Source organism: Amblyomma maculatum, chromosome 8 (assembly GCF_055883805.1).
Source record: "Amblyomma maculatum isolate TAMU_Amacu chromosome 8, ASM5588380v1, whole genome shotgun sequence".
Lineage (NCBI taxonomy): Eukaryota > Metazoa > Arthropoda > Arachnida > Ixodida > Ixodidae > Amblyomma > Amblyomma maculatum.
In genome coordinates this window covers 64853841-64871784 of record NC_139351.1, presented here as the reverse complement: position 1 = coordinate 64871784, position 17944 = coordinate 64853841, and the positions used below count along the sequence as shown (strand labels likewise).

The 17944-nt window shown below is 45.5% G+C and overlaps 1 long non-coding RNA gene across 2 annotated transcripts; it reads left to right on the top strand.

Moving 5' to 3' along the window:
- The first annotated feature begins 874 nt into the window (after positions 1-874).
- Positions 875-7958, top strand: LOC146181309 (uncharacterized). Of its 2 annotated transcripts, none has more exons than XR_014700194.1 (3): positions 875-1031; positions 2410-2535; positions 7113-7958. It is a non-coding gene; the product is annotated as an uncharacterized LOC146181309 (long non-coding RNA). The 2 variants fall into 2 exon arrangements; XR_014700195.1 differs by lacking the exon at positions 7113-7958 and adding an exon at positions 3019-3775.
- The last annotated feature ends 9986 nt before the right edge of the window (positions 7959-17944 follow it).

Here is a 17944-nt window from a genome sequence, read left to right as displayed (position 1 = left end):
AGAAGTATTTTATGTAGTTGTGCGTTTGCTCCCCTACTCTAAGCACTTCGAGCCCTTCGAGGATAGCCTCGTGCCTGGCATTGTCGAAGGCCTTGGTGAGGCCTAGGCCCAGGATCACTTTGGCGTCTTTCGATCGCGTGTCTATGATATGTTTTAGTCGGAGCATTACGTCCTGCGTGCACAAGTGTGGTCGGAAACCGACCATCTCGTGCTGTGGATGTGGTGTGACGTAATTTCGACTGCCAGGTGATTTGTTGCATGACATCGCAATCACAGTGGCGTTTTTTGTTTGGTATGTAGTCGCTATAGTGACTACATACCAAAAAAGAACAAAAACGCCAGTGTGTCACAACGCCATGCTCCCACACAAGCAACCCAGACGGCCACTGACGTCCGACGGACAGCCGAACTCGGCCGCAACTCGGCGGCCGATTTCGGACGTCCGCCGGAATTCCGGCGTACGTACGAAAGCGGATGGTCGAATCCGTTCGCCCAGCGGACAGCCGCCGTACGTCCGCCACTGGATTTGCTTTTACACAGCTATGATATAGTTTGTAGTCGTCGTGCTCGTCTGAACTGCGTATAAATCAGTAATGCCGTCAAGTCTGCATTATATGATGCCAGAGCGAATCGATGCGATAGAAAGCGTTTCCATTAAACAGTTTTTTTTTTTATTTTCCGCGTGTTTCATCGTTGAATTCTTCTATCAAAAATTTTTTATTAAAAGTTAAATGACCATTAAACATTTTTCTATCATGATGCTTCGGTGAAATTTTAATCAGTGGCTGAACAGACGCAGCAAGCAGCAAGCTCAAAAAGAACGAAACCGAACCTATCCTCAAAAAAATCTGAAATGAGCCAATCCAATCCACCTGACAAGTTGAAGTTTAGTCATGGAAGATGGCTTCACGTTTCCGTGTTCTGCATTTTCTGCGCAGTTACAAATACCTACGGCTGTAATGCACTGCTAGCATTGTTTTTTGCTGTGGCTTGGTGCGGCTGGCACACTTTGTTCACCCGCCGATTCCAAAGTAAGTATTTCACCGAACTTTTGTTTCTTTAGTGGAACTTTTCGATGCACCGATAGTGGTGAGCTTTTGGGCAGCCGAACGGTCGAGTGTTTTAGGCGATACTGACAGGATGGCTCCGCGCCGACTAACTAAAGTGCAGCCTCAAGTCTGAGGGCCATCTTTCTCGGCATTACTGGATGCTGCGCCAGTAAGCCGCGCAACTTCTCTGTCTCTGATAAAGGAGTGCCTGCCCGAGCTTTAAAGGAGTTAATTTGTTAACCATGCGCAACGTGCTGAGTTGTAAAAACTATACGAGAAAACTTTTTCACTCCTCGAGCCTATCGTGCGACATGTCTACACTTGTGAAAACGTCGCGAGATTTTTTTTTTTTTTTCTCTTTTTCTTTCTTTCTTTTTTTTTTTTTTTTTTTAATGGACAGCCGCTGATCTTTCTCTCTCGAGCTTTACGACAACTGCAGTTTCTAGAAGGAACGGCTGTAGCTACTAAATAACTAAAGGTTTAGTACTCTCCTTCAGCTTTGACAAACCAGGACAGCACCTTGCGCATGTTGGTTATGCATGTGGGACCGAACCGCGCAGAACCGGACAAGGAGATGAGAGAAAAAAAAAGTCAGCACTTGTCTTTTTCTTGACCTGTTGTTCTGCGCGGTTCTGGCAGGAATTTGACATACCGCCGCCGCCATACATTAGGGCTGTGAGCTCTGGTGCCTGCAACGCCTTCTTTTATGCAAAACAGGCATACTGGGAGGCCATGCAAACCGCGGCCTCAAAAAAAAAAAAAAAAAAAAAACGAGTTGAGCAAAAGTGAGATGAAAACAAAATTGTTGTTGCTTTGTCCTTACAGATATTCAAAGGCTCCTCAGAACTTCATTGCATTATTGACAGCGAGATAATGCCAAAGCTACACTAGAGCCATGCAGCACCTTATAGTGCATGATACTGAGCATATGTCTCGCACTGAAAACTCTTACCATGTTTTTAGATTATCATATTAAAGTAGCTTTAAACCCATGCTTGTTAATACAGTGATAGCCATAAATTGAATCTAGGGCATCATGCTCACATACAAGGCTTCTGATAACCGCTGGTCACATGATGTGGGCTATAGCAGAAACCTGCACCTGGTCATCTTACAAGCATTTGTGCAATTGATGCTTTTAATGTGTTGTAAAAGTTTTTGTGTTCTGTTTCTGTATGGGAATGCTTTCCTTATTGAAGGCTAACATTTGGCTTGCTACAGCAAAACCTCTACCTAGTCATCCTAAAAACAGCACCGCAGTTGGTGCTTTTAGTGTGTTGTAAAAGTATTTGGGTTCTGCTTCTGTATGGCAATGCTTTTCTCGTTGAAGACTAGCATGAGGCTTCCAAAAATTTTTCAGATGCCATTTGCTGTAGCCGATTTCGTAAGCCAACAGGAAGCAGCACTTTGAACATGGAAAACTGTCATCCACGGGGGAAAAACAGCAACATCCCTTTGCATTCTCATTTCTTTGGTATGGCTAAAAGTGAGTATTGTATCATTATCTATATTATTAATATTGAATCATGATTGTCAGTGTTGAAGTTGTTTGAGCGTGATGATTTTAAGCACACAGGACATCCCTTCGACATTAAGGTTTTAGCTTGTTTACATGTAGGATGTAGAACTGGTTTCAACAAACTTCATGCAGCAAATTCTTTTTACATTGTCCACCATGTTACTTTTTGTCATTGTCCGTTGAAGTAAATAACCAGTATTTTACGTTTACACAGTCGTCCACTCTTAGCTTGAATGGGAATGTGTGGCATGCAGTTTGCAAAATAGCAATGCATCCGTCACAGCCATGCATCAAGGCTAAGTGGCTTGTGCGTAGAGGGACTAGCTGCTCCAGCTTCACGTCATCTGCCTCTTTGCTCCAGTGTGCAGATGTGCATTGAGGCAAGGTGGTTTATGTGTAGAGAAACCAGGAGCTTCTTTGTCACATCTGGCTGTTTGTTACGGTGTGCAGATGCACATCGAGGCAAAATGGCTGATGTGTAGAGGGACCAGGAGCTGCTGCTTAACGTTCTTCGCCTCTTTACTACAGTGCACAGCCGTGCATTGATGCTAAGTGGCTTGTGCATGGAGGGCCCAGGAGCTGCAGCTTCACGTCTGCCTCTTCGCTCAGGTACGCAGGTGCGTATTGAGGCAAAATGGCTTATGCATAGAGGGACCAGGAGCTGCTGTGTGGCGTAGTCTGTATATTTGCTATGGTGCGTATTGAAGTACAGTGGGGGGGGCTCATGTGTAAAGGTACCATGAGCTGCTGCGTCATGTCGTCTGCCTCTTTACTATGGTGCGCAGGCATGCATCAAGGCAAAGTGGCTTATGCATAGAAGGACCAGGAACTGTTGCTTCACATCTGCTATGATGCGCAGCTGCGTATTGTGGGTGGTGGTGGAAAACATTGCCATCAGATACAAATACAGGAGGTTACTCACTAGCTGACACTGAGGGGGCCTGTCCTGACAAAAACAAGGGGTCCCTAGTTTGGGACCCCAGTGGTGGTAGAGGGACTAGAGGCTGGTACTTCACGCTGTCTGCCTCTTCGCTACGGTGTGCAGCTGCGATGGATGCAGTGGCATCTCAAAAAGTGCATGCCACGCACTCGCATGTTCAGCCTGAGTGGACGACTGTGTACCTGCTATAGCTTTGTTATTCATAGAATAAACCTAGGCCAAGTTGGATAAATTATAGCTCACCTCAATATGTGGTCAGCAAAGAAAAGCCACTCCAGAAAAACTGATGCATTTACTGTCATAGGATTCTTATTCATATACATGCTACTGACAAGTCAGATTCTTCACCCTCAGAAATGCCAGAAAAATAACCAAGGGTGCATCTGCAATAGTCTAGCTTGCTCTTTCTCTGCAGACTTGAGTCAGATGTGTGTTCCATTGCTGTGGGTGGGACAGGTGTGAATCTTCGATTTTAAGCTTGCAACAAGTATGTTATTGTAGTTTAAAGGCAAAACGGTACTAATCATCGCAGCCCCCCATGGCCTTTATCCCCTTTTAATAGTGTTTTTGACACTGAATTATTAGTTTACTCTGCACTGTTTCTGTCTAGCTAATGTGCGGAGATGTACATATATTTATATGACTTGGAGTTGTCGACTTTGCACTTAGAAACATTGTAGCGTTATCTGATGTGTTGCTTTCATTTCTTTAATGATTTCTGTAAGGGATCGGTGGGTATGCTAGGCACCATTATTAGTCTGCTCTTTTTGGGTCACCTGTTCAATGCCTAGCTGCGTCTCCCACTTGCCCTCGGACAAGAGGCGGAGAGACGCGCACAGAGAGGCAGCTACAGCTGCTACAGTGCTTAACGGAAACGTAGGCAGAGAGGGAAAGAAGTCCCCTCTTCCGAGGACTTTGCTGTCGCACTCGAAGACGCGGGTACAGGCAGTTTGTTCTCGTTGCTGTGTCATGTAGGGGGCTCATTTACGAACAGTATATAACTAAGGGGTCCTTAGTACTAAGCGTACTAAGGGGTCCTTAGAACGCTGACTGGACCCATCACCCGGAGGCAGCACAGCTTTGAAACGAGCACCTCTTTTGGAAGAACTGCTTATCGTTCGAAGAAAAAACACTGTCAGGTTGAAGGGTGTAAGGCCCGCTTCCTTGTTGGGGAGCCCATAAAAGTGACAATTATTCAGTGCAGGCGCGCTGAGTGGGGTCTCGTTGAGGATTCCAACCCTGGATGTCAACAATGGTGGGAGATGGCGGCGTTGAAAAAGGGCAAGTGTGTAACAGTGACGGTATGATGCGGAGCGGGAGGATGTTGGTTGGCTCTTCTGATGTGGTCCGCAATGGTGCTGACTCGGACGCCAATAATTGCAATAATTGCCCTGTAAAAGGAGCCGCCAAGGATGCAAGCTTTGGGCAATGGTTGCGCACGTGGGACACCGTTTTGATGGGTTCTAATTTTTTTTTTTTTCCTAGGGGAGAGAGTTTGGCATGTGACCTAGTGAGCCAATCATTTCGAGGTCCATTCTCTAAATTCTGTTTGTTGTGAAACGAATTTGTTGTCCCTTTTGCATTGCTTGTATTAGGGAGAGGGTGAAGAACTTATGAAAGTGGAAAGACATGCCAAAATGTTTGTTAGCCAGTCATGTGTGAGTTCGTTGTCATTGGGGATGAGAAATGTGGGCGGAGTCCCGAAGTTAATGAAACGGCCCCGCAGCCTGGAGAACTCGTTCTGAGCTAAATTTTGATCTCTTTCCTCTTCGGCATAGATCATGGTCATTGTTTCACCTGTTGTAAATACGTACATTCATGTATAAATTTTTCAATTCATCTTCCTCTCCGTGTGCAAGTTGTTGTGGCCAGATGCAGTAAATTCACTATTTTCATTTCTATATAACGTGCCTTTCTGAAGATGGTGAGCTCTTTTGTCCAATCCTGTAAGAAAGCAGCAAAGCGCTCCCAAATCTTCCACAAAACTGTGTGATATCTTTAATACTAACTGCGGCTTGGTGGCACTCAAAACATGTAGTTGAGGTAGATTTCTTTCCCCCCCCCCTCTTTTTGTTCGTTCAAATAAGGACCAGCGGACACTAACTCTTGCTTTTGTAATGCCCTAGGCCCCGCCTTAAGGCAGTACTCCAATGTCAATTCCATTTTTATAGCTATGGCTGTCCAACAGCACTAATGTCTTTTATACACTTCTTTTACTAATCTCTTACCCAAGTGGTGGCTTATACTGCAGGGGTGAAAGTCTCTGGACAGTATGTGTAGATTTTGGACTAGAATCGCGATGTAAACGAATTGTGACCTTATTTCTCTTGCACACATGAAAGAACTAATGTTCAACTTTCACATCGACAAGTATGGTCCGAGTTTCCTGGTCGATGTGAAAGTTATGTGCTTTGATTGCAGTTTGTGTACTCCACACACTTGTCCCCGATATTACATAGGGGCAAATTAGGCGCCTTTACAGGGGCAGTTTCTTTGGCGCCCACTACCTTCCCCATAAATAAGCTACAGTGTTTCTTGTGAACAGCTGGCTGCATTTATAAATACCATTATTTTTTTTGTAATTTGTTGTGCGTAGTTGAGAAATCCATGACATACATGCACAGCTGGTTGCCAGAATTGTGCAGCCATATTTCAGTAACTAACATCCATGCTGCATGCTGCCGGTAATACATCAGGAGCTTGTGGTTGTCAGCTTTTTGTGTTTTGTGTGACTATAAGCCTTGCTATTGTAATGTCACATATAGCGCTGTGGGTAAACAAATAACTTTACTTTTAACTTTACTTTTAACTCTTGTAGAAGCATGAACACTGCGCAATCACTGCGGCGGGCTATGCTTCCACATTGGGCTTTAGCCACATGTCAAATGTCTATCTTTATTCTGCTGCAGCAGCTTGCATGTTATCAGATAAGTTACTTCGTCGCAGCTGCTCTAAGGAGACGCTTTCTAGACGCTTGTAGCCTAGATGTTGATGTCGATATACCCCCGACACGCCCAGGGAATGTCTTCGGTAGAGGGCACATGGAAACCAGCGAAATGTGCAGTTTATAGAACAAAAAGGTAACAATTTTAAATGATGTTATTATTGATCACTTCTTTTCAGAGCAGGAACAATGACTTTAGAAATCTGCCTGTTAAACCGCTCAAAATGCAGGTTTCTGCCGCCAATGCGTACCTGTGTAATACTGCAATGCTCTGGCTGTGCTTTATGTTCATATACAGCATCCTTTATGCTTAGTTTCTCTGCATGTGCACTCCATTTCTTGGGCATTGCTGAGGGCGCATAGCAGCAAGCATAACATGCCATGTTTGGTCAGAGTGGCATGTTCAAAAAGACGACATAAAAACATTAAATACTGAATGCCAGGTTCTGGTCAAACTACGTTTGTATCTTTTGTTATTCTGCATGGGTTTTGCTGTAGTTATATGACCTTTCTATATAGTATGTGACAGTTCTGAATGGAGATGCATGCGTACAGTGCCACCTGGAAAAAGCAATTGAGAGAAACTGGCAGTTGCCCTTGGAGATGTGTAATCAAAGTTCAGCACAGATAACTTGAATTTCATTTCCCCTTCTATTGCAGGAGGAGCCCAGCCTGCTCTTTCCATCTTAGGCCTGAAAGACCAGCAACAGCTGATCGAGCAAATGCACAGGATAGTAACTGCTCCTGGAATCCCGGCCTGTGGAGGCCGCCCACAGAGAACTCGATCATCTCCTCGCTAATTCCGAAATATTAGGTTTCAATAAATACGTTTTCCTCCACCACCTCCCCAAGGGAAGAGCTGTCACGGCCAAGGATAATTAAAAAAAAATTATTCAAGCAGATTCTTAATACTCCAGTTGGCCTGCATTTTACCATGCCATTCCTTAACATCGATATTTGTTTAGTGTAGACTATTTATGCATGCAGTTTTTCAATAAAGCCAAAAAAATGCTTTTTTTACAACCTCGCATGCTGGTTAGCATGTTTTCAGGAATGGTGCATTTGTGTAAAGCTCAGCTAGCATATGTGCCTCTTTGATGGAAGTTTTAATTGCACACTACTGTTCAGTGCTTTGTGTGTGAAAGTAAAGCAGACAACAGGAAACTTGAACCTGTTGCATATTCTATTGTCTGCTTTACTCTCACGACAAAGGCATTGAGCACTAGTATGTGACTGAAATTTCCATGGCACATGCTTGCTGAGCTTTACACGAATGTTATTGGCAAGTTTTTACACCAATAGCGGGCCCTGCAAGCATGTTCCGGGAAAAGTCCGAATGTCCGCCTCCGGCTGCCCGTCGGACGTCCGTGGGACGCGATCCGGATCCACGAACGATAGTCCGACGGACGTCCGCTGTACGTATATCGAACATAACCGGACTTCCGTCGGATGTCCGAAGGTCCAAAAAAGGACGTCCGTCGGTCGACCGTCGGACGTCTATGGCCGTCTGGGAAGGAACTTGTAAGGTTACGTATACTTGCGCGAAGAAGACGGGACACAAAAAAGGCACATATACGACATTTACGGAGCGCTCCGTACATGTCGTATATGTGCCTTTTTTTGTGTCCCGTCTTCTTCGCGCAAGTATACGTAACCTTTCAAAGATGAACCAACTCGCCCAAACAAGAGTATTGCTTAAAGAAACTTGTGAAGTGCAAAAATATATGAACGCGCACCTTTAGTGTGTGTGGCTGCACCAGCGCCCCATGGGACCGGAAAATCAAAATTATCGCCTTAATATTGTCTATTGGGTTATTCCCAACGACCATTCGCAACCGTCGAAACTACTGGATCTGAGCGCGGGAGCAATTTTAGGGTACATTTTGCAGCGACTAGGAAGTATAGGGCATTCCAATAAATATTTTTCCACAACATTCCCTTGAGCGCATCGAATTTCTTGTAAATACTACAGAAATTATCCTCATCGGTTACTTGTTGTTTGCTACCAGCGGATTTCAACGATGTACTAGTTAGCAATTATCATAATGGAAAGGCGGAAAACTGGACTCGAAAGAAGTTGGGACAACTTGTTATATACTGGTGCTATAATGATCACTACACAGGCTCTGTTTGGTACAGCTCCTCAGTTGTTATAAAATTTGTCTAATTGAATGTGTGCCAAGAGTGAGCAGGAAATAAATGGAATGTCTTCGCCATCCCTTCCCTTTAAAGAACAATGTCATGGGAACCACTGGGAACGTTGTGGGTTTTGAGTACCTAGCGCATTTATTCTATATCCAGTGATCAATCTACTCGCTGATAACTATATAATTTGTGCTTAAGAGCCCCGTCAGCGTCTACCTTACCAGGCCCTTCCCATCACAACGCACGTCACGTACTGTGCAGTGCATTCTTTATTTTCTGCTAGTTAATTTCATTTGGAAGGCTTTGGGCCACCGATGTTACTCATGAATGCTTGACAAGGGTACTGTTAGGTGAAACCACAAACATATGTTGTTACGGACGATTAAGAAAAAGAAGCGGGCAGTGGTGCGGACAGGAGCGCTCGCGCTAGGCCCCGCAACAATATCTTACCATCCATTGAAGACATCTCTGAAAAGGGCGGAAGATGACATTAAATATTGTATGAAACCTGCAGTGTAAAGGCATTTCACTGGCGTCAGCATGTCTTAGCCGCCCCAAATGCAAATGTCAACTCTTTTTTAAGCCTTTCTGGCTGAATTCAGGTGTGCTTTCCACAGAAGAAATGCTCCATGGGAGTAGCACAGAACTAATCCCTACTGAAAAACCAAAAGTTCTACGAGGCAATAACCTCACAAAATCTCATCAAATCGCATACACTATCACGCGGTGGACATCATTATCATAAAATATTTCACATAATTTACGATAATGTACAAGAACTATGAGATTTTATGTAATTATATGTGACTTGTATATGATTTCTTATGCGACTTGAGTGAGATTGTGTGAGAAAATGTGAGGTTATTGCCTCATACAATTTTTTCAGCCAGAAATATCTTGTGTGAAAGCCAGAAATATCTTGTGCCCTGTTTTCCACGTACTGCTTCGATGCTTCAAATAAATTATAATATGACCGAATGATCACTGGTTCTCAAGTAGGTATAGTAGCCGCACATATATTTTCGAGCGCATCATGCACTTTTTCTACTAAAGCTGGAAGCACATTGGAAACAAAAATTACACCAAATGTGTTTGAAACGGAGTGAACTGTCTCTTAGCTCATTCCCTTTTAGGTGCACAGTGTGCTGCCCAGGTCCTGCGGAAGATTTTAGTCACTAAAATGCGGAATACATACGCTTGGAATCAGAATCCGATGCCATCCCCAACAAATGCAAAGCTCTTGTAGTTACCAATGCTTTAATCGAGGCCTTGATCTTCTCGAATTTGTAACTTCAGAAACACTGATACCGCGTGTGCCTCCTGTTACTACTCCTTGATGGGAGACTATTGTCACCGCTGCTAACCGTGTCGTGAAGAGGAAGAGGAAGATCGTGCGAAATGCGCGTGGTTCTGTGCCGCCGCTGCTTTCCCTGATCGAGCTCCTGTTCTCTGGCTCCTGAGCCTCAGCGCCCAAACCCCGTCCTTTGTCCCTGTCTTTCTGAACTGCCGTCCAGGTAGCGAAAGAACCCGTGACATTTTCGTGGAGGTGCGGGGTAAATGTAGCACAGCCCCTCAACGCACGCCACTCTGAGTCCGCCCCCAAGTCGACGAGGAGGCCCGAGATTCGTGCCAGCCGGCGACTTCAAGGGCTCGCTCCCGAATTTGGTCTCTTGCCGAACTCCGGTTCTGCACGACTTACGATGGTCCAGAATACCACGACCCAATGTCAGCGGACGGACTCGTTCCTTACACCATCCGTGGTATATCTATCGATGACTCCTCGTCCGGCTGCCACGTTCCATGGCAATGCCTCCGAAGATGTAGAGGACTGGCTGGAAGAGTTCGAACGTGTGGCTCGCCACAATGGCTGAAATGCCGAAACCTGTCTACAGAATTTGTATTTTTGCTTGGAGAGTACTGCTCGGCACTGGTTTGAAAACCACGAGGCCTTCCTTACATCCTGGGACGTTCCTGGGACGTCTGAAAGGAAGAGCTGCGAAAGACGTTACCCAATAAATATCGGCGACAGTCAGCAGAAGATCGTCTGCAACCAAGAGTACAACGACCTGATGAAACAGTGACAAGTTTTGTTCAAGACTTCTTACGACTTAGCGCCCGGGCCGACCCCAGTGCCACCGAGGAAACAAAGGTGCGCGCACTCATGCGGGGCGTCAACATTTTCGGCGGGCTTATTCGAGATCCGCCTACTATTGTGGCACAATTTGTAACAGAGCGAGCCTTGGTTACGCGAGCGGGCCCTTATCGTCACCTTGCTGGTGGTTTCAGCGTTGCGAATCTTTCAGCTGCTCGCTTTCCGATCGATTCCCTCGACACCGCAAAGCTGCGCAATATCATCCGCAAAGTTGTACGAGAGGAGATACGGCAGCTGCTTTAACCTGCTGATGCTACGGCATCCTGCGCCCTCACGGATGCTGTCAGCGAAGTACAACGTGCCTTTTATCCACAGTGCTCCGTTGCTTCTTCACCTACTCAGCCCATCGAGACATACGCGTCCGTCACTAGTCGCCCGCCGCCGCAGCAGCCGCCACCGCCGCCTGTTTGCCGTCAGTACTTGCCTATACGACCACGTATTCTTGCCTACGACCTTCATCCGCAGCAGCACTGGATGAGCAATGCCGACGCGTGGAGGACAACCGACCAACGCCAGCTATGCTTCCACTGCGGAGAAGCAGGCCACGTCTACCATCGCTACCCTTACCGCGAGCTCGGTCTTCGCGGCTTTCAGCGGAATGCTCCCCGCCCGGAGTTCGGCGAGCAGCCGCGTGACATTGCGAAATATCTGCGCCGTTCACCACCACCAAACTGGTCTTCACGTCGCGACCTTCGCTCACCACCGCCCCGCCCCGCCGGTACGATTGTCCCCTTCGCAGCAATCGGCGGGAAAGCCTCTCCCCTCATCGGGAAAACTAAGCCCGGCGACGTTTGAGTTGGCGTTGCCGAACTCGTTTTTGTTAAAGAGCCTCCACATACCTCGCCCAGCTCCCCCACGTAAACCGACGACCTTTCTGGCGACCTTCCCGACGACCTTCTCGACGAAGTTCGAGCCGACCTTCCCGCCGAACGTCCCGACGGAGCTTCCGACGACCCTCCCGGCACAGTGTGCAAGAATTTTGATGTTGTGATCACCGGATACGACGAGACGGCACTCGTTGACACTGGTGCAGACTATTCGGTTTTGAGTGGAGAGCTATGCCGCCGACTTCGCAAGGTAACGATGCAGTGGGATGGCCCCGATATCAGAACCGCTGGAGGCCACGTCGTGAGACCGATAGTCAGATGCACTGCTCATAGTAAAATTAATACGTCTCTAGTGCCAAAAATAGGTATTTTGTGCATTTCCTTGTTGAAATCTACTCGATGCATAATCAAAGTGCTTTGGTCATAAAAGGGAGTGCGCTAGAGGACTGATTACTCCTTTTCACTCCATATAAAAAGTGTAATTTTGGGGTAAATTGGCTGGTGCGCTTCTTTCTATACAATGCAGTGCTGACACTAAACACTTGTTTTTTGGTCTTGGCGAGTTGGCACAGAGAGCTCGTGATGCCGCTTCCATTGTGCAAGGGACATATGAACTCAAAGTCCAGCAAGCAACAGGGCGACGGCCAGGCAGCTCTTATTGGAAGAACCACATGTCCATCCATCCTGGATACAATCACCACATTTTGTCTGGATACATACAGGGCACACATTTGCACTGCACGTGAAGAATACGGACATTCATTACTTATTTTAATGCGGTAGCAGTTAGGCCATAGGCCATGTTTGTCAATTCTCCGAATCTGGGGTCGTTGGTGCGACATGGCAGCTAAAACGCGGCATTCCTGAATAAAATGGCATCACGCATGACGTCAGTACAGCGTATCAGGCCGGCTGCCCACCATGCTAATCACTAATTTGTCACAGCACAGCAAACGTTACTCTTGACCGACTGAGCGCCTCTAAGGAGCTCATCTGCGACGCTATACGATAAAGCTCAGCAACAAACGCAACATAGATATGCCACACGTCTACCCAGACTTATTGAAAACTATTCTGCACAAACTTCGCTGTCGGTGCAGTTTGCTTTACTGTAATGGTTACTGTCCTGCTATTTTTTAATGATGGACACAATGCAGCTGTCTGCCATAGCAAGACTTTCCCGCAGCAATTAGGCTGACAGCAGCTAGTTCCGTGAGACGCTATGGCATGACTGTATGTGAAGGCCGCCATTCGCTGTCTTTTTCAAGCGCATAGTGCCGGGTGGAGCGCAGCCGCATCAGGGATCGTTCGTACATCGCTCGTTGCTAGTACTCGAATGAGCCGTTTTAGGATTTGGAAGGTATGGTTGCGGAGATTCAGGAGGCTTCATGTTTGGACCCGGCGGGGAGATATTTTAACCGCAGAAGCGTAAAAAGCGTGTTTTTTCGGGCTCGGCGCGGTGAGTGCGGGAAACCGCCGTACTTACGGGATTCCTCCATAGTCGACACCATTGACTGCTCACCTGGAAGAAACATGAAGTGTCAAGACAAGATGACATCACCTAGAGCTCAGATAATGTCTATTTTCAGAACGTGTGCTTTTTTCTTGGCCCCTACACTCCCGCTATTTCACCTATCAAGCACTTCAGGCTATAATTGATTTTAATGTAGCGATAGATATCAAAGTTTCCAATCAACAATGATTTAGAAAGGTACAATTTTATTTTAGTTCCTCACAGTGCCACAAAGCAGCTTCGTAGAATATTAGTGCAGCTAGATACCACTTGCTCGAGCTTTCATTATTGAATTGAAAGTTCGTTCTAATCAACCGCGAAGAGGTGTACTTTGATGAACCCATGTACAGCGAAATGCATGGCACTGGAAAAAATACAGCTTTCGCAAACTTGAGGTGAAAGATTTTTTTTGCCACATTGTTCGTTAAAACATGATGGCACGCAACACAGAAGGGTTTCAGATTAATAAAAACTAGCACACTTATGATATTTAGCAAACTATCTTGAAAGTACGGAAGCAACGCGTCCAGTTTTAAACGTGTTCCGGCAGATAATCATTCATTTTATTGAACAAAACTGAGCTTAAATATATTATACCACAAGAACGCAGAGAAGATACATTTATATTCCAGAACAGTGCGATGAGGGTTCCCTACATGCCGATGTGATTTCTCTAAGACCGCTGGAGAAGGTTTTGAGTCGGACGACATACTGTAACCTATGGCGAAATACTTTGGTCGTTTCTTTAGAAGATATTAAGCTAAGGCGCATTGTAGAGGCCGTATACTTCCTCGATATTACGACGCATATTGAAGACCCATTTTAGCAGCAGATGTTGCCACAGCGCATTCGGTTTTGTTCTTACTGAATATTTTTTTTTTCAAAGAAGCGATATGTCACAAGGTCTAACCAGCTTAAATTGATATATAGGCGCTGCCAAATCTTGCTTCCACCAGAGGAGGGGGGGGGGGGGGGGGGAGCTAAGATCAGAATCTTGCCTTCCAGGATCTTTGGATGTCATGTTAGATACGCAACTCCCAAGTCACGGAGGCACTTCGTGCAACGTGATTTTCTTTGTCTTTTATCACTGTCAAGCAATTCCACTTTTATATACCATCAAATCCGGGTGAAGAATTATACATTTTGAAGGATTTTCAGCGAACATTGGCAAAAGTAGATATTGTTATCACAGAATAATAGTTTGATTTGTTTTATGGGGTTTAACGTCCCATGGCGACTCAGGATATGAGAGACGCCATATTAGATGGCTGCGAAAATTTCTACGACCTGGGACTCCTTAAAGTTCACTAACATCGCACACCACACGCGCGCGCCTTGCTTCTCGCCTCCATCGAAAGACAGCCGCCGTGGCCTGGATTCGATCCCGCATCTTATTACAGAAAGAGGACCCAAAGTTAGAGATTAAAAGGGGCATTCTATAGAGAGCACAAGGACGGATTATGAATGAAAACATCGCATTAATTAATAATAATTTTATGCAAGAGTTAACCAAGGAAGTTGAGAAAATTAATCAGTTATTCAAGCGTGGCTATGCATCTATATCACTCTGGCAACTTGAGCTACGTGCATCACGGTCATCCTCCGGTAGCTGAAAGGGAGAAGATAGTGACGTCAATTTTATCTGCCATCTACTAGGACAAATTACGTCAAAACTAGTGCTTTCTCAAGTTATACTACGTTTAACCACGTAAAACCACTGTAAATTATGTTTCGTAACGAATAAGCATTATTTTGTGATTTAGTTCCCGAAACCATTTGTTGCCTTCTTGCTTTCGACAAAACATTGTGGAAAAAACTACATCGCCGATTCACACAGCATATCCCAGTAGCGGCGTGCCTCGGAACAAGGGTGAAATAACGTTAATATTTTAACCCATAATTTTTGTCTAGAAATGAGCCAGTATGACAAAATACATTTCGAGATAATGAAAGTCAATTTTTCGTCAGAAACGGCGCGCATTCAAACCTCTGTTTAGAAGCCATAAAGCAGTGTGTAGCTGATACAAGTGGGAATATTGCGATAATTGCTTGTTACAGAATATATGGCCTCATTTGTTACCTATTCGAAATCTTTCCCTGTAATATACACTAAACTAAGGAAACCAGTTTTTGGCACGCAGTCGAAAATAACGCGGTCAGAGGACTGATCGACACTTTGTATTCGCGTGTGGAGACACTTCTAGAAAACTTCGGATATACAGTGGGTGAAAAACAAATTCTGTGATCTGAACAGTTGGTTCAGGCATGTAGTTGAGGATTTTGTTTGGAAATGAAGCAAGTTCAGAAGCACAAAATAAGTCAAACTATACTGCAGGGGCAAAGAAGTCCACAAACATTTCCTATGTGCGAAAAAACACAACATTAGCAGTGACTTAACCCCGATTAAAACGTTTGAAGCGTTTCGAAATTACTGTTTCACGTGGTTTTGCTTGGCGGTTAGTAGTAGGAAACATTCACAGCAATGTCAGCGTGCGTAAAAGTCCCTAGGCGGTGGAAATTATTCCGTAGCCTTTCAATGTATGTACGATACATCTTTCTCTCTCTCTCTCTCCCACTTTCTACCCTTCCCATACGACGCGGCTTGATATTCCGCATTTGCTTTCCTGCCGACCATTCTGTAATTTACGCAGAATTTCCAGGGCACCCGTGTCCTAAGCTATGCAAGTGCACATTAAAAGAAGTCCACGTGGTCGAAATTTCCGGAGCCCTCCACTACAACATCTCCACTAAGCCCCTAGAACGACTCATGCTACATAAAAAGAATCGCACTAGGGACATTAAACTCTATAAACTAAGCTAAAAGTCCTTAAGTTGTTTTGGTATAAAGAAGAGCGCAGCATCTGGCTCTCTCGCCGGTGGACACCTACGCGAAGCGGACATAAATACTTTACGCGGTTTCCCTATACTCCGTTTCATACATCAGGTGCAACGCAGCGAAAGCTACGCAAGTAGTCCGCAAGAAAAAAAAAAAACAGGAGGCGTATCACTACGCGATCGTTCTGTAGGCGAGTGGTTCCTGCCGAAACGGGCTCTATTCTGAGCATACAAGTTTGCAATAACATGCTTCGCATGCTTTCTCAAAAAGAGATGCGCAGCGCGGAGGGTACAGCCAGCGCCATCTGGTGGCACAGCTGGCAAGGTTGCGGGGCAGCAAGACGCGGCACGAACAAAAACGACGTAAAAAAACATACAAATTAGCCGAATCTGACCTTTTCTCCCTAAAAAAGGTGCTTTTTATGAAGTTGATGGCAAATGTAAAATTGATTAAGCTTGCAGACAAAGCAACTATTATTTATCGCGGATGCGGAGAGCGCAAACAAGAGCTGTAGCTTTGGTAGTGTTGCACTTGATGTATGAAACGGAGTATAGGCTGCCACCGGCGGCTGCATTTCGATGGAGGCGAAACAAAGTGGCGTCCGTGTGCTTTGCGATGTCAGTGTATGTTAAAAATCCCCAGGTTGTCGAAGTTACTTCGGAGCCGTCCACTACGGAACCCCTTTCAATCTTTGCGCTTTCGCTCCAACCTTTCTTCTGCTCTTACCCGACTACTGTGCCGGAGTACCCGGGTTCGAACCCGACCTTGGCGGCTGCGTTTCGATGGAGGCGAAACAAAGAGGCGTCCGTGTACTGTGTGATGTCAGCGCACGTTAAAGATCCCCAGGTGGTCGAAATTGCTCCGTAGCCCTCCACTACGGCTCCTCTTTCTCGCTTTTCACTTTCACTCCTACCTTCCTCTCTTTTCTTACGGCACGTCTGAGGTGTCCACAGAAAGCAAGTGAGACAGTTACCGCGCCTTTCCCTTCCAATAAATCAATCTACTGCCCTTGCAGCGTGGTTCAGGCGTCCACAGAACAAGAGTGACAGATACTGTGCCTTTCCTTTCTTGTGAACCGTTAATTTATTATTCTCTGCTACATTAACAATAATGTAGTCGGGTTAATTGATATTGGATTCATGATTACCAAAAGTTCATGATCACCAAAAGAATGGCTGACAGGAAACGACAGGACTAGCGGTTCTTCTTTTCTTTCATACCCTGTATACCGCTGGTTGCCAACCATTTACCGGATATGTATTTAAGTTGAAACAAGGAAGCGGAGTAAATTGTGAAACCCACCCAACCATTACGGTTTACTCTTTGCTAAAGTTAACTCTTCCGCTGTCAAGGGAGACTTGAACACAAGAAGAGAAGGGTGTCAAATATCGAGGAAATAAGGCTGCTCGCACTTTTTGATCCCAACCCCAACAGCGATCCTTTTCAAAGGCAAGATCGTGGAGTAAGTTGCCAAAACAGCATTACGCATTTTATGCAAACTAATGCGGAAGTAAATTGTCAAATACTCATTTTGGAAGGAAGAGTCGAGCACAAAACACGAGGAAAAATATATCACGAAATACAAAATCAGAAGCGTTCAATAAAACACGCCATACGTCAGTTTTGTTCGAATTGCACTGATGAATCAGTAGAGCTTCGAAAAATTCCGGGCCTTACTGTCAACACCATTTTTTACTCCTGGATTGCGAGTAAGTAGAGTCGTGAAAGAAATTGCGAGCAGCCATTTTTCAGACGGATTTGAAAGCAAAGGTCTAACGAGTCTCTGGATAATGTATGGAAAGGTTTCTGTGTTGGAGGTCCGTAGGAACAAAAATGTTTCTGTTCATAATTTTATCCTACCTTGCGCTTTCAGTCTTAACGTCCCCCGCCGGGGTGGTGCAGTGGTAAGATGCCCGACTACTGTGCCGGAGTACCGGGGTTCGAACCCGACCTCGGCGGCTGCGTTTCGATGGAGGCAAAACGAAGAGGCGTCCGTGTGCTGTGCGATGTCAGCGCACG